A 24265-nucleotide genomic window follows, 5' to 3' on the forward strand; every position below is an offset into this window, starting at 1 on the left:
ATTTTCTCCAGTGCTGATTTTATCATTCCTTTTCACCTTTACAATCTGAAAAGAAAAAGAAAAAAGAAGTGTCACATTTCAATATGAGCTTCTTTGATTAGTAAGGAGGTTGGATGCAATTGGAAGTTGTATCTTTCTTTTGAGACTGCCTACCTATGTAGTTTATCCAGATTTGGACTTTAAGAGGGGTGATTCTGTAATTTTGTTGTTGAATGTCAAGTATTCCATATATAAAAACTATATTAACCCTCTTTGTCATATATTTTTTCCAAATATTTTTCAAAGTTTACATTACAACATGTAGAAATATAATATCCATATATTTTTTCACATAACATTATGAAATATCAATTTGTAAATTAGCCTTAGATTTTTTAAAAAGCAAGAAAACATTTCATTACATCTGATCTACTTTGTGTTTCTCTCCATAATTGCATTATACTTCCTCTCTCTCTCTCCCAATCTAATCATTTTCCCAGTTTTGGAGGGATAATGCATGTTTTGATAGTAATACTATGTGTGTGTCCATAAATTATGTATATATACTCTTGTTTGGCACATTATATTTTGAAACTTTACGTTAATCAAATCATAGTATAGGTGTTCGATAATTGGCTTTTGCTCAATATTATATTTGGAAATATATTCATATTGAAATATACAGCTATAATTCATTTATTTTAATGGAGGCATAGTATTCTATTTTATAAATACCTGACAATTTATCCATTTTCCTGTTGTTGGGCACTTAGAGTTTTTATTTTTCTGAATTTTCATTATAAGAACATTTAAATGAATATTACATGTATAAGAGTCTCTCCAGGAACATAGTGAGATGAGGATTGTCTGGGTCACTGGTATGCACAATTTCAGATTCTCCAGATGGTGCCAAACAGCTCTTGTAAGCAGCGGTAGCATTTTACTCTCTCCTGAGTATTGTTTCTCCACTCCAACTCATTGTAGTACCAAACTTTTAATGGTCAGTGCTGTGGAAAAAAAAATCTCACTGTTTTACTTTTGTATTTTCCTGGTATGAGTCAGTTGGGCTGTCTTTTCACCACTTTTATTGACCACTGGCGTTCCCTCTTCCTGAAACCTGTGTATACTTTGCCCATCCTTCTGTTTATTTTTCTAAACTAACTGTGGCAATCCTTTATACTTATACACGTTATAAATTATAAATTGTTTCATAGTCTATGGTTGGCCTAGGAATTTGTCTGGTGTTTTGTTGAGAACTATCTTAAAATTTTATGTAGGCTGACATTCTTTTTTTTTCGGGTTTGGGCTGTGTGTGTGTGTGTGTGTGTGTGTGAAATCTGACTTTCCTTATATGAAGATCATAAAGATAGGCTCCTATATTTTCTTCTAAAAGTTAAAAACTTTCGCTTTTTATAGTTAGTTCTTTAATCTACCTGGAATTTATTTTGTATATGGTGTGAGGTAAGGATCTAAATTCTTTTCCATATGGATAACCTGCTATCCCAGGACCACTTAGCAAATAGTTCATCCTTTTGCCACTAGCCCATCATTTCATTTTCTGTCATACCAAATTTCTGTATATGAATGAGCCTGTTTCTGCATTCTCTGTTCTGTTCCACTGGTATCCTTGTTAATGCCTCCACCAACAGCACATTTTAATAATTATATTTTTGAAATGTCTTGATACATAGCAGAAAAAGTCCTTGTACCAGATTTTCTCCAAAAGTTGTTTTTAATATAGTTAAATAAATCATTTTTCCTTTATATTCAGTTTTCTGTTAGAAAGGTGTGCCCCACCCAACATTATATAAATGTCAGAACGATAATGTATAAATATTTCATAGCTTCCCTACCCTCCTCCAGGCCAAAGAATATTCTGTACCTATTTACTTAGATCCCTGATTTTCTGTCATATTTTAAAATACTTGGTACAAAAAGCTGAAGAATCAGAAGGATCAAGGGTACATATGTATTTTGCATATACAAAATGTATAGCCACAGAAGAGGAGTGAGGAAGTTGAACCATACATTCTTGGTTTCTGAATGAATTTTGATTGGGAATTGAAGAGTGGAATAAATACCAAATTTTGTAGCTACAAGCTGTTGTACATGTGGAGGACATGGAGAATGGCAGAGATGGGGAGAGAATGTTTTTTTAATGTTTTGTAGCTCATTAAAAATGTACTTCTCTCTCTCTCTCTCTCTCTCTCTCTCTCTCACACACACACACACACACACACACTGTCACTATGGCCCATTGGTATTTATTCAAGAGTGTAAAGATTTAAACTCCTTTCAATTCTCTTTTTCTGTATGGTTTCTGTTTAATGGTAATTCTATGGTAAGATTAAATTATGAAACAACTTAAATCTTATTTTGATAAATGAATAGTAACCTGTTTTTCCCTAGTACTTTAATAACCATACAATTTATTTCAGTAACAAATGCACATAAGAGAAGGTAGATGTCCCTTCCTACCTATTCCCCAGTCTCTAACTTGCCTTTTTCAGGCAAATTGTGACCAGTTTCTTAGGAACCTAGAGATACTTAAGTGTAAACCATGTGTATGGTTTACATTACCCCCACCCTTTTATCCCCATTTACAGTAGCATACTACATAAATTCGGCTATTCCTTACCTCTATCCCTACTGAACACATTATTTGGAGATCATTCCTTATCTGTGCATAAAGAACTTCCTGATTATTTTAGCACTAGCATAATATTTTACTATATGAACACATCAGTGTATTTACCTAGTCTTTTCTTTCCCAGTATTTTACTGCTGTAATTGGTATGTTGAACAAGCATACCTAATGATATACTCAAAATAAAACTTTTTCTCCCATTAACCATGATAATCCCAAATCCAAAAGTATTTCTTTAGAATAACACCTCTTGCCTTTGTTCAAAAACACTAGCTGTTCTCGTGGGTTTTCATTTTCAGTCAAAAATACAGCCTCAGTTCAGAAATTATAATCTTTATTTACATGTAACAGATCAAACCCCTGAACTTGACTTAGTGTCTTGTTAGCTACTGGTAAGAAGATTGCCATAGGAAAGGGACCTTTGTCTGCCTCTCTTCCTTACATGATTCCCCTGCTAGTTGAGATTTCACTTCCCACAAGAGTCAAGATGGGGGAAAGGGTGAGTAAAGGTAAAGGAATGAGGGGATGGTTATCATTGTTTGGGTGATTCTGAGTTCTCTGTCCCTAGCTGATGGTCCCGCTGCTTCCTTCTCTTAAGGAACTATGTGTGATTGTTGGAAGTGCTCTAGAAAGTTGCTCTTTCCTGCAGTTCTCCTGACCTGTTACTAATTGTTGTTTTAGACTCCTTTCTTGGCATTACCAGCTTTGTTCTACCAAGTTCTCCTTGGCCTATGGGGCAGCCCTATTGAATCAGGCCCAGGGACACCCTATGCTGGTCTTCAGTACATATCTGACTTCAGAAACACTCATTTATCCCTTGTCCTAACACTCTCTGATCCCAACCCAGGTGCAACTGCAGGGTTTTGACTAAAGCTGCAAGACAGACCTTCTCTGATTTCTGGGTTTCTCAGAAGAGTCAGCCCCTGACCCCGGGCCATTTTAGCACCCCCATACCTGGGGCAGGCACCAGTCTCCTTTTTCTCCCACTCCTGGAAAAGTCTTTTGAAGCTCCCCAAGAAGTTCCTTGAAATTCTCCTTCCTAGTCTTCATAGCAATCTTCCCTACTGGTCCCCCAAAGTTGAGGTGAAGACCCAAAAAGGCAACAGCTCTCTAAAGAATCCTTTCCTCCAAGCCCCAGTCTTGTAGTCTCAGACCTTGTTTTCATCCTTGATGTGGCTGAGGAGTTCAAGAATCATTGAACAGATTCTTGGCCAAATTCCTTCATCAATCTACAGAAAGAAAGGGGTCTGTGGCACATTCACTTTGGTGTCCTGAACCAAGAAAAGTTCTCTTCTAATATTTTGTTACACGATCATAAATAATACTGCCATTAATATTCTTTTCCAAGGATATTTATTTGTGCACATGGGCCAGTATATCTACATAAAATACCAGATGAATTAATAGAAAAGGAATTGTGGGGCCAAAGTATATGGTCATCTCTTTGTTATTAAAATATTGATATAAGATATTGCCAAATTGTCCTCCAAAGGGTTATGCAAATTACTGTGCACCAAAAATATATGAGTATCTGTTTCCCACCCTTTGAATAAGCTTCATATTTTACATTTAAGCCTTTGACCTACCTGGGTTTATTCTGACACAAATTATGTTTTAACTCCTGATATATCCCCTGCCCCAAAATATATTAGATAGAAAATGCAAATGTATTTATTAAAGAAATTCATCCATTCCCCACTGACTTAAAATGCCACTCTTATTTTGCAATACATTCTTGAATATTTTTGGACTTGTTCTGGGCTTTGTCTTTTTGTTTCACTGAACTGTTTTGTCTATTCCTGCACTAGTTCCATACGATTGTGATTATTGTAGCTTTATTATAAATTTTAATATCTGGTAAGAATACTCCCATTTCATTACTCTCTTTTTTTTCAAAAATTCCCTGGATCTTATCAAACCTTATTCTTTCAATGATTTTTAGAAACATTCTGCCTAGTTTAAAAAATCCTATATGGATTTTGATGAAGATTACAAATAATTTATAGTTAAATATGTGAGAAATAGACAATATTTAGTATTTAATATTCCTAAATAAGAACATAATATTCTTACTAGTGATTTAAAGAATTCAAGTGAGCCTTTTAATTTTCTTCATACAAATTTTTCAACATATTTCCATAAATCTAATTCCATGTTTATGTGACATTGCATATATTCATTGTTATTAAAATAAATATCTTTTTCCATTATACTTCCTAATTGCAGTTGATCCTTGAACAACACAGGTTTGAACTGCACTAGTCTGGACTTTTTGTATATAGTACTATAAGTGTATTTTTCTTTTCCTTATGATTTTCTCAATAACTTTTTCTTTTCTCTAGCTTATTTTATTGTAAGAATACAGTATATAATACCTATAAATACAGAATATGTGTTAGTTGACTGATTATGTTATCACTAAGGCTTCCAGTCAATAGTAGGCTATTAGTAGTTAAGTTTTGGGGAAGTCAAAAGTTATATGTGGATTTTCTACTACAAGGGGGTTGGTGCCCCTATACGTCATGTTATTCAAGAATCAATTGTAGTTAATATTGGCATTAAATTTTTTCATTTTGAAAAATATTACTATTTCCAGTCATTTTAGTTTATCTTCTTGGGCCTTCTAAATAGGTAATCATATTATTTATAAATAGTGATAACATTATTATCTTGGATAACTCTATTCCAAGATTTATACTATTCATTTTTATTTATTTATCCAGTTACCAAGGCTTCATCATCCACTACAAAGTTAAAGTTATGAACTCATACTTATGAATGTCACTAAGGATAGACAATAGTTGCAAAGACACGTTAACACAAAATGTTAAGAGTGGTTATTTCCTAGGTTGAAACGTCTGTATTTTGGTAATATTTGCAGTAAACATCAGGAAAATCAGTAAAGCTAATTTATGCAACTTATTTAAGTCTGTATGTCTATAATTACCCAAGTCAAGGAGTAAAAGAGCACTTACCCTCCTACTTCCAGTGATAATGGATTAATAGGGATGGGGCTTACTTTTCCACCCTAAATAACTAGAAATTAGAAAAATGCATGAAATAAGCACTTCCAGATATTAGAAAATAGGTAGCTCAGGAAGGACAAACAAACAAACAAACAAATGAGGGATTGAATTGGCTTTCTGCCTGGAGGCACCTTCTGGACCACAGAACACAGAGAGAATCCCAAGCTGTGTATGGCAGTTTCACTGAGTTGAGGAAACAGGAACTGGAGTTCAAGGATGCTGAGGCAGCTAACCTATTGAGAGGAAGAATTCCCAGGTAGGGTAAACTATTCAGAAAAAGAGCTTGAGAAATATGCACAAGAATCATTTTAGGAGTCTTTGATGAATACTAAAATGGCTGTGTGTAGAATAAAGCTCCATGAGAGTGGAAAAGAATAAACAGTGAATCAGAAGGTGAATAATTCTAAGATCTCAACCAGGGCTGGAAGAGTCCTTATTGAACATGTAGTACATTCAGTAGAGAGCCAAAGAAGAATCACACATTAACAGAAGGACTAAATCATAGATTAAAAGCCCACCAGAAAGGGGGCACATAGGTGGCTCAGTGGTTGAGTGTCTGCCTTTGGCTCAGTCATGATCCTGGGGTCCTGGGATTGAGTCCCACATCGGGCTTCCTGTGGGGAACCCCATTCTCCCTCTACCTATGTCTCTGCCTCTCTCTCTGTGTCTCTCAGGAATAAATAAATAAAATCCTTAAAAAAATTAAAAGCCCACCAGAAAAACGCTTTTAAAAAGGCCTTAAAAGGATCAAACTAAATCATTGGTAACTTTGCTGCCCACCACAACAAAGGCCAATGCTTTTTTAAAAAGACAACAACATCCTGAGTTTTAAGAATGTATTACTTACAATGTCCAACCTCTAATCTAAAATTTCTCGAGATGACTAGGAGCAGAAACGGGTCACCAATAATCAGGTGGAAATATCATTCAATAGAAAGATACCCAGATGGTTTAGGTGAAGTAATTATTACTTAATATTTAACTATTTACTCTCTTAATAGCTATTATGAATATGTTCAATAATTTAAATTTAAAGAAAACCTATATCTTAAATGTATTCCATAAGGCAGTACAATGCCATTTGAAGGTAGACCGAGAGACATATAAAAAACATGATAGGAAAAAAAAATAAAAATAAAAAAAATAAAAAATAAAAAATAAAAAAAATAAAAAACATGATAGGGCAGCCCAGGTGGCTGAGCGGTTTAGCGCTGCCTTGGGCCCAGGGTGTGGTCCTGGGGTCCCAGGATCGAGTCCCCCCGTCGGGCTCCCTGCATGGAGCCTGCTTCTCCCTCTGCCTGTGTCTCTGCCTCTCTGTGTGTGTTTCTGTGTCTCTCATGAATAAATAAATAAATAATCTTTAAAAAAAAAAACCGATAGCACTCTCTAATCTCTAAAAATAAAGAAGCTAATAATAGTGGAGGCAAAATAGAATAAAAAAAATTCAAAGGAGAAAAAAATGAATAACTGGGACAAATAGAAAATAAATAAAAAGATGGTGGACATACAAATGGCCAACAGGTATGTGAAAAGGTGCTCAATGTCACTAATCATCAGGGGAATACAAATCAAAACCACAATAAGATGTTACCTCATACAGGTCAGCATGGTTATTATAAAAAAAATAAATAACAAATATTAGTGAGTATGTGAAGAAAGGGAAATCCTTATACACCATTGGTAGTAATATAAATATATACAGCCATTGTAGGAAATGGTATGATGATTCCTCAAAAAATTAAAACCAAAACTACCATATGATCTAGCAATCCCATTTTTCAGTATTTATCTGAATATTTGCACACCCATGTTCATTGCAGCATTATTCACAATAGCCAAGATATGGAAGCAATCTAAAAAGTCCTTTAATGGATGAATGGATAATTAGAATATTGTTAATATAACATATTTAGTATAAACGTGCTATGCAATGTAGATATATGTATATATCTCTTGTCGTGAAATATTATTCACCCATTAAAAAAAGGGTTTATTGAAGTTGTGGGATATAATTACAGCAGTACTTAGAGGTAAATTCATACCACTAACTGTTTATGCTAGAAAAAAAGAAAAGCCCCAAATTAATAACATAATTAGCCCATCTAAGAAGTTACCAAAAAAAGAGAGAGAGAAAAAAGCCTAAAGTTATTAGAAAAAAAATAAAGGTAAGAGCAACAAAAAACGTTATAGGAAACAAACACACAAAAGAAAATCAATGAAAACAAAAGTTGGTTCTTTAAAAAGAATGTTGTTTAATTAGAAATCTCTAACTAGGGGATCCCTGGGTGGCGCAGCGGTTTAGCGCCTGCCTTTGGCCCAGGGTGTGATCCTGGGGACCCGGGATCGAGTCCCACATCAGGCTCCTGGTGCATGGAGCCTGCTTCTCCCTCTGCCTATGTCTCTGCCTCTCTCTCTCTCTCTCTCTCTCTGTGACTATCATAAATAAAAATTAAAAAAAAAAAGAAATCTCTAACTAAATTTATCAAGAATAAAGGAAGACACAAATGACCAATATTAGGAATAAAAGACAGGGAGTTCATTTAGATCCTATATACACTAAAAGGTAATAAAATAATATTAGGAATTAGTTTATGACAGTAATTTTATGATAATTTGCAGCAAATGAATAAATTTATATACACAATAAATAAAATTCCAAAATTTGAATTTGTGATTAGAAATAGTACCACAGATAAAACTGCAAACTCAGATGACTTCACTCATGAATTATATTTATTTCTATTAAAAAAACTTATCTGACATAAACTCTTTCTTAAAATAGGGGAAGAAGTCAGTATTATTATAATGCTGAACTATATAAAAACATTTGGAAGATGAAAAAACAACAGACCAATATCCTTCATGAACATTAAAAAAAATCCTTAAAAAAATATCCTTAACAAAATACTAGCAAATTGAGTCTGGTAATACATACATAAATCATGACCGAATGAAGCATTTTCCAGGAATGCAAAGTTGGTTTAACATTAAAAAATCCTATCAATACATTTCATCATATTAAAAATAAAGGTGATCATTTCTCAGCCTTTTGGCTAAGATCAAGTGCAGCATCTGTTCTTATCAGTTTAATGTCTGATATATTATCTATCCAGGGACGATATATTAAATAGATTTTTGGAGCAGGGAGATGGAATAGGAGCTTGCTCTGTCCAACCTGTGCATCAACCTGATATTGCAGTACCTTTAGGAATGGTGGACCCCCACCTTATTAAAAAATAAAGAAAATAAAAGTAAAGGTAAAAAATAATAAATAACATTCAATCTATAAGGACAAACACTTGACATAATGCAACTCCCATTCATGATTAAAAGTTCTCCACAAACAAGGAATCAAAGATTTTTTAAAATCTAAGAAAAACCTATACCCTCCTTCATCAAACAATAACAGAATACGTATTCTTCTCAGGCTTACATGAAAGACTGACCACCCAAGACTGACCACATTCTGGGCCACAAAACACACCTCAACAAATTTAAAATAATATAAATCATACAGTGTCTGCTTTCAGACCACAATGGAATTTAACTGGAAACCGGTAACAGATAACTGGAAAATACCAAAGCACATGGCAATTAAACAACACACTTCTAAATAACACATAAGTCAAAGAAGAAATTTCAAGTAAAATCTAAAATATTTTGAAGTAAATGAAAATGAAAATACAGCTTTTATCAAAATTTGTGAGATATGGTGAAATCTGTGCTTAGAGGGATATTTATATACATTAGGAAAGAAGAAAGATCTAAAATCAATAACCTAAGTTTCTGTTTTAAGAAACTGAAAAAAGACAAGCAAATTAAATAAAAAATAAACATAAGTAAAAGAAATATCAAGAATTGGAGCAGAAGTCAACAAAATTTAAAACAGGAAATTAATAGAGAAAGTCAAGATAACCAAAAGCTGTTCTTTGAAAAGATCAATAAAATTAATAAGCCTCTCTCCAAGCTATCTAATAAAGAAGGAGAGGACACAAATTTCTGATACCATAAATGAAAGAAAGGATATCACTATAGATCCCATAGATATTAAAAGGATAATAAAGACATGGTGCAAATGACTATATGCCCCCAAATTTGAAACCTAGATGAAACGGACCAATTCCGTTTCATCTAGGTTTCAAAAAAAAAAAAAAAAAAAGGTACAAATTGCCAAAATTCACACAAGAAGAAATAAACAATCTGAATAGGCCTATATCTACTAATGAAATTGAACTGATATTTAATAATCTTCCAAAACAGAAAGCACCAGGCCCAAATGGGGTCACTGTTTACTTCTACCAAACGTCTAAAGATACCCATTCTCTATAATCTCTTACAGAGGATAGAAGCAGGGGAAATAATTCAGAAGTAATGTTTTGAGGCTAGCATTTCCCTAATACCCAAACTGAACAAAGACATTAAAAGAAAGAAAACTACAGGTAAATATCATGAACATAGATGCAAAAATCTTCAACAAAATATTAGCAACTTGAATCCAATAATGTACAAAAAGAATTATACACCATGATCAAGTGGAATTTATCCCAAGTATGCAAGGCTGGTTCAACATTCAAAAATCAATTAACATAATCCATCATATCAATAGGCTGAAAAAGAAAAATCACATGATCATATCACTAGATGTAGAAAAAGCATTTGACAAAATCCAACACCTATTCATGATAAAGGCTCTCAGTAAACTAAAATAGAAGGGAACTTCCTCAACTTGCAATTAAACCTTTAAAAATACTACTTACAATAGAATCAAAGATATGGATCATTTAGAGATAAAATTAAACTATATAAAACACTGCTGAGAAAAAAATTTTAACTTAAGTAAATGAAGGGAAAGATCACATTCATGTATCAGAAGACTCAGGATCATTCAGATGTATATTCTGCCCAAATCAATCTATAGATTTAGCTGCAAGCTCAATCAAAATTCCAGTAGGCTTTTAAATAGAAATTGACAAGTTAATTCTAAAATTTATATGGAAAAGCAAAGGAACTAGGATAGCCAAAATGATTTTGAAAGAAAACCAAAATTGAAGGACTTAACAATACTTGATTTCAAGGCTTATTATATTATACTAGAAAAGAAGCCAGGTACAGAAGAGTACATATTACATGATTCTGTTTATATTAAACTCTAGAAATACTATCTAGAGAAATAGAAAACAAATTAATAGTTTCCTGAGGTCAGGGGCAGAGATAAAGGACAGAGGTAAGGGTACAAGTGAAACTTCTAGGTCAATTATCTTCACTGTAGTGGTGGTTATGAGGTTGTACACATTTGTCAAAAGTCATTGGCGCATACACTTAAAACGTGTGCATTTTATTGTAAATTATACCTCAGGAAAATATAGCTTTAAAAAGAGTATTATTAAGATATCCCTATGAAAGATGAAGAACTGGTATATGTTTACATTATACTTCTAAATTCCTCCTCTCAATTTTTGCCAAAATAATTTGACATTTTTAGTTTAGTTTTATCATTATCAGTTATATATATATATAAATATATATTTAAAGATTTATTTATTTATTTATTTATTTATTTATTTATTCATGAGAGACACAGAGAGAGAGGCAGAGACATAGGCAGAGGGAGAAGCAGGGCCCTGCAGGAGCCTGATGTGGGACTTGATCTCGGAACTCCAGGATTATGCCCTGAGCCTGAGCTGAAGGCAGACGCTCAACTGCTGAGCCACCCAGGTGTCCCATTTATATATATATTTTAATGTAACTGAGAAAGTAGTCCACTTCACAACAGTAATTGCAATAGTTTAAATTTAGTTCTGTGTCCATATTGCTTCAATAGTCCCCAGTTTCTTTTATAACGTGACTCCCTCATTTGTGAACTTTCTCATTTTATCTATTTCTTAATTGGATTACATTCTTAAGTAAGTTTTTTTTCCATAGAAGATGGGTGTGTGGTATTTTTCCTGAATATGTATGTAAATAAAAATGTTTTCTGTTGTCTTAATACACAAATGACAACTTACCTTATATATAGAATTCTTGAATCTCATTTTTTTTCTTCAAAATTCTGGATAAATTTCTAGTTTTCTCAGTTACCTAATGTGGCAAAGAAATATGAACCAACTTTGATTACTTTCAATCTTGAAAAAAATCTCTCTTCCTTTGGTTTCAGACTCTTACAGACTCCTAGTTTTCCACATTTCTCAGGATTCACCTTCCTACACTCTTTTGTAATACTTCTTCCTCCTCTGCTCTTTAATATTGGTGCTCCCAGAGACTCTACCTAGGGCCTCCTTTCTCATGCCATACCAAGGGTCATAAATCCAGTCAATAAAAGAACTCAATAAAATAAACAATTTTCTTGGAAAATACAAATTGCCATAAGAAATTCAAGAAATACAATGCCTTAAAAGACCAATAATTAAGGAACAAATTGAAAAGGTTGAACTATCTCAAAATATGGTACAATGACTGTTTTATCACTTAAATGTTCATGGAATTGAGGATTTCCATGATACATAAACTTTTACAGAGAATATAAAGATATTTTTATATCTAGTTGATTTCATAATCATAGATTAATCATGATACAAAAACATGAGAAATATAGTAACAAAACAAAATGCCTACCAATCAGGTAGAAAATCAGATCAAATCAGGTCAAATCTAGCCCAAATAGTATCAGCCCACTGTTAGAGGAATTTGCAAGACATGATAAAGTAACTATAGCAAAAACGATACTCAAACTCAGTTCAAACATCAACTTGAGCTACTCAATGACCACACACCTCTCTACACAGATTAATGGTCTCACAGAAAAAGAATCATGCCCACCTCTGGGCAAAAGTACTATTTATCTCAGTCTCTGCTATTTTTCTACACACCATGTACAACATTCAACAAAAGTTTACAAGAAACACAAAAAAGTAATTAAAAAAAATTGTCAAGAGATAAGGTAGTCAACAGAACTAGACCCAGAGATTACCCAGATATTAAAGTGATCAAATAGGAACCTTAAAATAATTGTGATTAATATTTTAAAGGACCTAATGGGAGAAGTGGACAACATGCTAACGGGACTTCAACACTGAGGTTAAAACTATAGGAAAGTCAAATAGAAACACTACAGATGAGGGATGTGATATCCGAGCTAGAGAAGCATTCCTTTAGCGGGTTTATCCATAGACTAAATGCAGAAGAGAAAAGAATCACTGAACTTAAAGACAGCTTAATAGACATTTTCCAAACTTAAGTATTAAAAATCCAGAAGACCCAAAAGCTGTAGGACAATATCAAATTGGAGTCCCAAAAGAAGAGAGAAAACTTGGAAAAACAAACATTTGAAGATATAGCGGCTGATAACTTTTCCAAAATTACTGAAGGACAACAAACACAGATCCAAGAAACTCAGAGGAAAAACAAATATTAAAAAGAAACAAATAAAATCTAAACATATTAGTCAAACTGCCAAAATTCAAAAATATTCCCTGTATTGGTTTAGGGTTTCAGTGAGATTTCAATAAAAATTCCAGTGAGATTTTTGATAGAAATAGGCAAAGTACCCCTAAGCTATATATGAAAAAGCAAAGGAAAACTTAAATAACCAAAATAATTTTGGAAAAGAAAGTTGAAAGACTCATACTATCTGATTTCAAGACTTAATATAAAACTATAATTATCAAAATGGTAGTATTGGTAAAAAGACAAATAGAGTAATAGAACATAATAAAATCCAAAATAGACTCTCATGAATTTGATTGATTTTTGACAAAGGATCAAAAATAATTCATTAGAAAAAAGATAACATTTCAACAAATGGTGCTGAGATGCTTGGGCATCCACATGCAAAAAAAAAAAAAAAAAACAAAAAACGAAACCTAACTTCAATCCCTATCTCACTTCATATGAAAATTAACTCCAACACATCATAGCTCTAAATGTAAGTTCTAGAACTATAAAACTTCTAGGGAAAAGCTCTGGAGAAAATCTTTGTGATTGGATTGGACAAAATTGTTAAACTATGAGTTTAAACACAATCCACAAAAGAAAAGAATGATAAATATTGGCCTTCATCAAATTAAAAAATTCAGCTCTTCAAAAGACTCTAAGAAAAAAGAATGCAGGTGTGGAGAAAATATTTACAGCATATATATATTAAAGAATTTTTATCCAAAAATTGTAAAGAATTTTTATAACTTAATAGGAAGACAACCTAATCTAAAAATGTGTTTGAAAATAATCTAAACACCGAGCCAGAGAAAATATATGGGTGGCAAATAAGCACATGAGAACAGGCTCAGTATCATTAATCATTAGGAAAATGTAAGTTAAAACCAAAATGCGATATCACTACACCCCTATTGAATGGCAAAAATTTTAAAAATTAACATTACTGGGGTACCTGGGTGGCTCAGTTGGTTAAACATCTACCTCTTGGTTTTTGCTAAGGTCATGAACTCAGGGTGGTGAGATTGAGCCCTGCATCAGGCTCCACACTCAGTGGAGTGTGGTTCACAATCTACTTCAGATTCTCTCTCCCGCTCCCTCCTCCTCTGCCCCACCCACATGCACATACACACTCTCTCTCTAAAATAAATAAATAAATAAATAAATAAATAAATAAATAAATAAATCTTTAAAAAAATAACTAACATTACCAAGTGTCGCAGAAGAATGTTATTGATCAGAACTCTCAAACATTGCTTCTGGAGATGCAAAATAGCCCAGGCTCTAGGAAAACAATGTGGCAGCTTCTTATAAAATTAAAAATACAGTTAATATCTAAACATGATTCAGTGATTCTGGATTCCTAGGAATTTACCCAAGAAAATGAAAACATATGTCCACCAGTGACTGATCGGTAAACTTTTAGGAGCTTTAATCATAACTGGCCCAAATTGGGTAGCCCAAGTGGCTCAGTGGTTTAGCACCTGCCTTCATCCCAGGGTGTGATCCTGGAGACTAGGAATCGAGTCCCACGTTGGGCTCCCTGCATGGAGCCTGCTTCTCCTTCTGCCTGTGTCTCTGTCTCTCTCTCACTCTCTCTCTCTGTGTGTCTCTCATGAATAAATAAAAGCTTTAAAAAAATAATTGGCCCAAATTGGAAATAATCCAAAGGTCTGTCAACTAGTAAATGGATAAGAAAATTGTTATATCCATATAATGGAATAGTACACAGCTATAAAAAAGAATGCAAGAGTGACACAGGCAAAATATGAATGAATTTCAAAAGCATTTGCAAAATGAAAAAAGCCAGACACAAAACACCACATACTATATTCCACTTATTAGACATGGTATAAAAGGCAAAACTCTAGGAATAGAAATCCCCTGTATCCCTGCAAATTCACAAACATAAATACTCTCCAGGTTAATTCTCTCTCATGCAAAATCACTTATGCAAAAGGAAACTTAAATGAAAAAACTCAGACTCCAGCTTAAACCCCCTTAGGATGCAGAAAAATGTCCATCACCATATTATTTGTAACATACACTTAAAGGAAGTGGTTGGATGAATAACCATTGAAAGAATGCAGCCATTCAATCACGTGATGGAGAATGTTAATCACGAAAGAAGCAGATGGCATATAGGTAAGAAGGTAGGATACAAAATGGAAACACTACGAGCTAACAACTATGGAACGGCTCCTATGCATTGGACACTTATCTCAGGACTTTATGAATGTTATTCCATTCAATTCTGGCAAATACCATATTGTTATTGTTGTGTTGTTGTTGTTATCAGTTGTGGGTTCTCAAGCTCGAGAAACTTGATGTAACAGGCAGTAAGTGATAGAGCTGAGATTGGAGCCCAGGTAGTCTCCTCTAGACTCAGAGTTCTAACTGATACACCTTAGTATCTCTATCCTGCATGACAGTAAACCTCTATTTCTTAAAAAGCACATATAGGCCTGGAAGCAGCTGAACCAGAATATTAACAAGTCATCCTCGGGTGGCGGTTACAGACAGCTTTTATTTTGTTATTTTGCTTCTCTCTACTTTTAAAATGTGTTCGCCAGCAAGAGTGTGATGTGTATAAGAAAGTAGAATAACACGTGTGATTTACATTGATGAGGACTTAGTCTTGTCTAAAAGGTTGCCTCCTCATGAGACTTGACATTCTAAGACTGAGGTCTACGCTCTGTAAGTCCAAGTGTGGCACCCTGCACTCTATCTGGCTCACTCTCCTTCTGTGTCACCCCACTTCAGAAGTCTAGGATGAGCAGTGAAGCGCTGTCTCCAGAGAAAAGCCTTCCAGCTGCTTCTGCCAGGCGTCCTGGACAGCAGCCGGAGGGAGGCCGGGTGAGGCCAGCTCCCCCTGAGTCTGACGCCGGCAGGGCTGGCCCAGGGTCCTCAGCTGAGCCCAGGAAGCAAGGACCCAGGTCTCCCCCACTGGAGGTGGGATGGGTGAAATGATAGGAGACAAGGAGCCTTGAGGCAGTGGTGGCAAACATTAACAGGAGAAAAGACCTGTTTGATTAAGCCACGTCTCTCCTCCCCAGAACCCCCCTTCCCTCCCTGAGCTGTATTCAAACCCCATTGCATTTGGAGGGAAATCCAACCCATGTGTTTCTGATTCATTTACACTTAACTCATCAAAATCCTGTTTTGAAAGAGGCCATTGGATGGTCTACAAAGTCTGAGCAAAGCTCCCCGCCGCTGCGGGCTGGTTATGGACTCACCAAATACCCCTTCTAATCCACCAGGCCTGTGGGCAGGCTCTGCACCGCGGTACAGGCTGTCTGAATGTCTGCTCCCCAGCCTTGGCCCCCTTGGAGCCCTTCCCCAAAGCCTTCTGCCTCTTGTGAGTTCTCAGGCTGCCTGCGAGGGCATGAGAAACTCACCCAGCCCCCAGGGAACGGCACAAAATGTGCTGCCCTTCCCAGATGAGGCTGGGTTTGAGATGAACCCATAGAGGAGAACGCAAAAGAAGGGAACTAATAGATCTCGGGCCCGGGGAGTATATTTTAGGTCGCAGTGGTCTGCATGGGGCCCTCCCATCATAGTGGGTGCAGCACTCATCTCAGAGGTGAGTGATGACAAGACTAAGAAGTCTACCTTGTTGCCCAGGCATGCCTCTCCCACCAGAGTCTGAACCTGCACTATCTCCCCAGTCTCGGACCTCTCTGGACTGGGTTTGAATGAAGTACTGATCTTCCAGCAAGAGCAGGGCACCGAGTCCATCGTCAGGGCCCTGCAGGTGTGCTTGGGTCAACGTGGCATGGTGCTCAGTGTCAACCACGGGTGCAAAATCAAGTTCTCCTAAGCAGACATTTGGAAGTCATTAAATCAAAAAATGGTTGACTCAGATGCAAAGCACGCCCAAGCTAGAAAAGGCCTTGGAGATCTTTGTGGTCCAACCCCCACGTTTACAGATTGATCCTCACGAGATCCCCTCCAGGAGGCTTTGGAGGAAGCCAAGCTCCTCCAGCTTGCTGCTTTGGGAGAACATGGGGTGTGGTCAGAAGAGACGAGGAAGGCTGGGCCCCCTCCAAGCAGGGCTTAGACGAAACACGTGGGAAGCAAGAACAGAACCAAGAATGGGGACCTGGGTCCTTTTGTGCCCCCATCACAATAGGTTTTAACCTTTACATAACCCCCATCCCTCTGTGCATGTTGCTTCTTTTCCCCTGTGATTACTATGAGCAGGGAAAATTCTTCAGAACCCGCCATGAAGACATGGACAGTCGGGGACTAGAAGGCAAGCAGTGCCCTGTTGGGAGCCATGGGGGGAACAGAAGGAGCTGACCGAGACAAGAGGACGGAAGATGAATAATGATAGTAATGACTGTTTATTGGGAGAATTTCTTCAATTGTGAAGCTCAGAGAGGTTCAGTAATTTGCTCCATTTCACACAGCTACTAAATGTTGGCATCCGAGTTCAAATCCACATCTGCCTGTCTCTAAAATCCATGTAACCCAACAAATAGGGAATGGAAGAACAAAAGGGAGAAGCTAGATTTGGCCCTGTGCTCCCTGGCATGCCGGCTTGATAATCAAGAAAGCTCCCAGAAGGAGGTGCTGTTGTGCAGAGTCTGGAAGGAGAGGAGGAGCGTGGTTTATTGTGGAGGGGAGGAGGGTGGTCCAAACGGAGGAATCAAGGTGTGTGCCAGTTGGGGTGCTCCGTGGCTCTGGGCACTGATGGTTTATGGTGGTTGCACCTGGAACCCACCAGCAGGTGGCAGTATTTCAGAACAAGAAGGTGACCAAAGTAGGTTAGGACCCTAGGTTAGTAGTTACTGAGCTCTTACTAGGTGCCAGGCATTGTCATAAATGTTTTATAAAGAGCATCTCATTGAACCTTCACAGCAACTGCATGAGGTAAGTATTATTATTAGCCTTGTTTTACACATGAAAAGGGTTTAGTGACTTGTTCAAGGCCACAGATCTGGAGATATGGGCACCAAGATTCTTAACTTAGAAGCCTAACTCTGGATTCAGAGCAGTGCACAGCTGTCACATCTCAATCCGCAAGCTCCCACCATGGGTGCCCCACCATACTGGGCACTAGAGACTGGACAGCATGTCTGCTCCTGCTGCCCCATTGATAGCTCAAAAGCCCTGGGATGGGGCAGGGAGGTCCTTAGAGGGAGCAGGTATAGGGCCGGCCACTGACCAGGTCCTCAGACCTAACTCAGGTCTGGCTGCTCCGCTCACAACTGAGCAGCCTTGGACATTAATGGATGTCTCAGTTTTGTTCATAATTGGGTATCACGGCAACATCATAAGGATTAAAAGGAACAAGAATCAGGCATGGCGTGGGTAGTGCCATGACCACGAATATCAAACACAAAGGGCACCAGGAGCCCAGAAGAGGGCCATCCAAGTGAGTTTCTGAGGCTGAACAACAGCAGGCTGCAGGAGGCTGAGCCCGAGAAAGCATGAGGACTTGTGGGCAGTGAGGGGAATTCAGTGTGCACCTCCCCATCCATGGAATCAGGCCTTGGGGAATGTTAGAAGACTGGGAAGTGTGGTCTTCAGAGGGCTGAACAGGGCAGTAGAGGATTCAGAGCACCCCGGTCAGCATGCCGCCAGCCCGCAGGCATGTCTCATGGACATGCTAAGGGCCAAGCACTAATCTGGAGTCGGCTCAGCATGGGCTTTTCCTCCTGCCCTGTACATGCATCCTGTCACTCTTTTGCCATTGACTGAATTAAGCTCCACCCAGACCCACCACCTAGCTCTGCCCAGCAGCTCTGTTAACCACCTGGTTCCAGAAGTCCCCTACAAGCTCTGCATAACCCACTCTACCTGTGACCCCACCAGTCACATCCTCAGAGTACCCCCATCAGGGCAGGAGATGGCTACACAATCTCCATCCCAGGAGTGGCTGAGTCACTCAGAGAGGGTGCATGCCTCAGGACACTGTGATAGATGAGGGTTGTGGGCAGACATGTAGAGTTGGGACCCATTGGCCTGCAAACACAGTGCCACCCGAGGTTGCTCAGGCAGCAGGACCCACCTCTCCTCTCTGCTTCCATTTCTGACTTTCAAGTCTTCAGTCTTCAGAAGCAGCAGTGAGGGCAACCTCTCGCTCTGCTCCAACAACCCCAGGCCTCCCTCCAACTCTCCCCGCCCCCCCATGCTTCTAGCCTTTCTTCTCAAGATATTGCAGGAACAAAGGCTACTGGCTCTTCAGGGTGGAGGGTGATGGGAGTGCATGTCTGGCTCTGGCGTTATCTGCACAGAGGCACATTCCTTCCCTAGATCACCCCCCACCCAGAAACCTCATCCTTCATTCCATCATACGCACAGCTGGGGCTGGGGGAGGCCACGACAGGTGGGCCAGCCTCGGAGGTGGGGATGGGGTGCCACGGCCTCTTCTCCACCCTCCAAACAAGACAGATATGTCCCCTCTGAACATGCTGGGGGAGATTATTTTAACAAGCACTTTTGTACCAGGAAATCAGTGTGTTTAACCTAACAAGCAAAGAACAGCCCAGTGGGGCCCATAAATCTCGTTCCCACCTATTAATTTTACGGCCTACATAAAGCAGTGTTGAAGTCCAAAGTATATGTGACCTAAAAAGGCATTGCTCATTCTGACACATATACGACGTGGCCAGGACTCGAACCCTGACCCTGACCCTCGCTCCAGGAAGCCAACTCCCAAGCCTCACAGGGTGCAGGGGCTCACACTGCAGAAACCTGCCCAGCCTCCTCTTGGAAGAACAGGACAGCTGGAGGAGACGGCTGGGGAGGAGGCTGGAGGATGCAGCTATTCCTGAAGCCCTTGATCCGAGACCCCAACCACCTCCAGGGCCTCTACATGGAGCTGTATAGGTTGGTCATTGCCCAAAGGCACCCAGACAAGAGGATGAGTGAGGGCTGAAGTCCAGCCTACACTCCATTTACCATGCCTTCTGGGTCAGGGATGCGTCTACCAGAGCAGGGCATTTTTAAAGATCCACTGGATGGGCAGCCGTGCCCATAGCACCCTTGGATTATCCTAACTCTTTCAAATATCAACCCCAAATCCAATGACTCACTGTACCCTCAAAGCAATTACATAGCCCTCCTGTCAGGTAAATCCTGGTTGTTGACTCCTGACTTCAGTTATGTGCCAACCCTTAGTGTGCTTCGGTTGTCTCACTCACCATGTAAGGACGGATGCTGGGTCACTCTGGCCACCCCACAGCAACGGCATATTATCTCCCACAAATTCATCAGGACAGGAGCCACCCCAGTGAGACCTAGCCCTAAGCCAAGCCACCTCAATCCCTCATGGGCCCCACGATGGAAGAAGAGCTTGAAGACCCCAAATCCCAATGCACACTTGCCCAGCCACATGCTGAGCTCCCAAAGTGCACAGCTGTGCTCAGTAGCTCCTGTTTGCTCCCCCATCCCACCCTAGATTCATGGTCCAGCTTGTTTGCCTGGGAGGCTCACCTCCAGGCACATTTGCCCTCTGGTTTCCACCCTGGTTCACACCTCAGAGCCCCTCTGGGCAAAGTAAGGGAGGAGAATCCTGGGGCCAGAGACACGCACTCTCCATCATGGTGTTTTGCTTTATCTGGGAAAGCCATGTAAAATTCATGCTCCCATAATATATCTTTGTTAGCTTTATTATAAAAATGTTTCTCTTAGGTCAGGTTCCCCAGAAGCAAACCTGAGACAAGGATATGGAGGCAGGTCCTTTGTTTTGGTCCATGATCCCAGGAAGCACCCTATGGGGGTGGGGATGTGAACTAGGGAAGGGAAGGAAGCCCACATGGGCTATATTAGTGAACGAGGGGCTGCTTACTTTAGGGAAGGGGCTCAGCCCTGCTGAGAGCCTGTAGCTGGAGTGGTTAGCCATCGGTTCCTACCTGTCCTGTCATTAGTGCTGGGCTATCACTAGGGAGCAGTAGCTCCAGGCATTTCTGGGGATTGCCTGGTGAAGATGGAACCTGCACCCACAGTCTGACAGCATCCCCAGGCAGAGCTGCAGGTGCCTGAGCAAAGTACTATGGGCATTCAAGGTACATTGACTACGGAGTGGGGGTGGGCCGGGCAATGTTAACATCTGCTACAGTGTTTTGTTCAAATATGCAAGTAAATTTGATCCCTAAACCTCCCCTGGCCTCAGCATTCTCCAAGAAGGCCAGTTTGAGAAGCCAACATCCAGAACTCTCCACCCTAAATAACTCCCCATACACAGTCTTTCCACCAACTCCTATGATCTTTTCTTACCCTCATAGTCATATGCTGGCCTGCTGACCTCCAAACCCCACCACACATGGAACCCAGGGCCCGAGTCATGAGCCGATCCCAGTTCAGCCTTGGAGTCTCTGCTTATGAGGCTTCCTTCCTCTGGGAGTCTTCCTCAGGAGACCACTTGTTCTTCCCCATCCCCAACTTCATCCAAGCCCTACCGCCTCCAACTGAAGGTCAATATGAATGATACGACCTACTGATCCCTAAACACACACTGACCCTCAAACCCGGCTGTACCTTGACCCTTCAGTCTAATGACACAACTTTACAAAGACCCACACACTAAACTATATCTTCAGTCCTCAACCATGGGTGACCCCAAATCATACTGATCCTCCAGTGCCAACAACACACTGATGCTTTAGTTCCATCTTTGGCCACACAGTGACCCACACTGACCTACAATCACACTGGAATATGTAGTCCGGGCACATATTACCATTGAAGTCAATCACACTTGGAGACACCCAGCCCTTAATACACACCAGCCCCCAGTTCCAAACAGGACACATGCTAACCATCTAAATGCAACAAGATGCCAATCAATCAAGCACAAAGAATGCTGGCCACCATTCTTTCCAACCACACGCTGACTCCCAATCCCAAACATTGTCTGTCACTCCTATCTCAAGCCCTACATGAATGCCCACCACCCAATTAGGACCGCTGGCATGGACACCTCAACCTGAGCACTCACTGACCTTATGAACTTTAGCCACCCAGTGACCTCAGTCCCAGTAATGAACCTCAACCAAATAATGGTCTTAATCCCAGCTACCCCATAATCAGTCACTCTAACCCCCAAACAGGGCCACACCCTTAACCCCAGAACTTCACCTCACAATCAGTCCCAATGAAGAATGATCCACCAAATTTAACCTCAGAGTGATCCTGTCTTGAGCATACATGGACCCTCAAACCCCATCCATGTTCTTACCCTTAGCCCAAAGTCATACTGATCCCAGCCTGACTGCAAGCTATATACCCTCTGCCAAACTTCACTGCTCCTCCACAGAAAGGGCACTCTGATGGCAGCCCCAATCCACCCACTGTTCCTTGATTTCCCCCTAGCCACAGTGAACCCCTGGCTACACTGAGCCTTCAAATCCTGTATACATACTAACCCACCACAAAATATTCCCAATCCAGCCTCGCTCTATCCCCTTCAACCTCCCCACACCTGAACCATACCTCACACGAGTTCAACTGCACTTTATTCTCTAACACAGCCTCACCCTACAGACCTGTGACACACACAGCTAGCAACCACAGGGATGGTATTCATCATCTCCAGGCTCCTGCATGCAGCAGCCCCTAAACCTGGACACTTGATACTGTCCTTTATGTCCTGTCTCCATGACTCACAGAAGGCACCAGGAGATTTTACCCAGCAACACTGGGTTAACCAGCTACATTCCTTCCTCCTATTATTTATATGTCCAACTTGACATATTCCTCTCTAACTTTGAACATACTGACCTCTTCCATGGGGTACAATTCCCTTGTGCCAGGTTCAGGTCTCTAGGGAGCCATCCTGGACAGCTACACCGAGTTGGGTCACACAAGTTCTGTGCAGGCTACTGGGTAGAGGGGTCAGGAGCCTGGGTGATTATCCTGCTCACTCACCCATAGGGTGGGTAATCTCAACTGGTCACTTCCCCTTTCTGGCACTCATTTGATCCTATACATCAGGGGTTAGCAAACTAGTGCCAGCAGATCAAATCTGGCCACGCCCCATCTCATTTTCATGTTGTGTATGGCTGCCTTCACAAAACAATGGCAGACATGAATAGTTGCAGCAGGAACTGTATGAAGCTCAAAGGTGAAAATATTTACTATCTGGCCCTTACAGAAAAAGTTTGCCAACTCTGCTGTGCATCCCCTACCTTTTCCCCAGAGGTTTAATCACACTGGAAGATTCTGTGTGTGAAGGCTTGGATACAAGACCCTTCCCTTCCTTCTCTGGGCTTCTCCAGGAAGATGCTCCTTAATGATGTGTGGATTGTTCACTATGGTGATAATAAAACCTGTGATTGCCTGCCCCCCAACCTGTGGAAGAGGGGCCAAAGAAAGATCACAGAGTCAGAGAAAAGGCCTTAGGGCTTGGGTAGCAAAATTGGGATGTCCCAGTCTCTCTGTTTATTGTGGAGGTTCTTCCAACATTATTGCTTTTGTTTATTGAAACCAACCCCCATGGCGCTCACCACCCTTGGCAGTAGGCCCAGGCCTGCCCAGGCCCCAGCCTGCCAGTCCTGGCCAAGAGAACTGGGGGTGGAGGGAGCACTGGCCAGGCCCCATTCCAGGAGCCCTGCTTGCTTACAGCCTAAGGCACTAACCCCCAACCCCTTCTTAACGTCTTGCTTACAAGACAGCATTTGGAGACAATTTCTCATCAGACCTTCTTGTAAACATCCTCCTGGATGAAGCAAGCCTGAAGGAGCCCTTATTAGAAACACCTGCGCCAGACAACGGGCCCGGTGAATGACAGCTTGCAGAGCTGCCACTGGCCCCCCTGCCAATCCTGGGGCTGGTGAAGTGGGTGGGATGGGAAATGGGAGTGAGGGTTGTAGGGGGGCAGTCTTTTCCCTGCCTTCCCCTCCTCCCTAAATCCCCAGAGGGCCAGTGTTGCTGAGACAGGGCCGTTCCCACTGTGGTGTGAAAGGGTGTCAGGAAGGCTCGGTGGACAGGAATCTCTCATCAGCTGGTTCTTGTGGTGCCGCAAGCTCCCCCCATAAGTCACCTCTCAGATCTCGGAGTTAGTTATTGGCCTCTTCAGGTTCTCTAAACAAGATGGCAGCCACACTTCTTTGTCATCCATACACACCCAGAAGAGTGAACCTGCTGAGTTTCTTACCACGTGAAATGAATGAGACCATTCAAGACATTGAATTGTCCAAGTTCAAGCAGAGATAGAAGAGAGGGAGATAGAAGTTTA

The 24265-nt window shown here is 40.0% G+C and overlaps 1 long non-coding RNA gene and 1 other non-coding gene across 2 annotated transcripts; one reads left to right on the forward strand and one right to left on the reverse strand.

Annotated features, from left to right (window-relative positions):
• Positions 1-720: 720 nt before the first annotated feature.
• Positions 721-23002, reverse strand: LOC140600649 (uncharacterized). The gene is made up of 3 exons (XR_012003825.1): positions 22810-23002; positions 11658-11730; positions 721-986 (listed from the first exon to the last, which is right to left on the reverse strand). It is a non-coding gene; the product is annotated as an uncharacterized lncRNA (long non-coding RNA).
• LOC140602028 (U2 spliceosomal RNA) lies at positions 8686-8876 on the forward strand. Its single transcript, XR_012005081.1, has one exon. It is a non-coding gene; the product is annotated as a U2 spliceosomal RNA (small nuclear RNA).
• Positions 23003-24265: the final 1263 nt, after the last annotated feature.

This window comes from Canis lupus, chromosome 12, assembly GCF_048164855.1.
Source record: "Canis lupus baileyi chromosome 12, mCanLup2.hap1, whole genome shotgun sequence".
Lineage (NCBI taxonomy): Eukaryota > Metazoa > Chordata > Mammalia > Carnivora > Canidae > Canis > Canis lupus.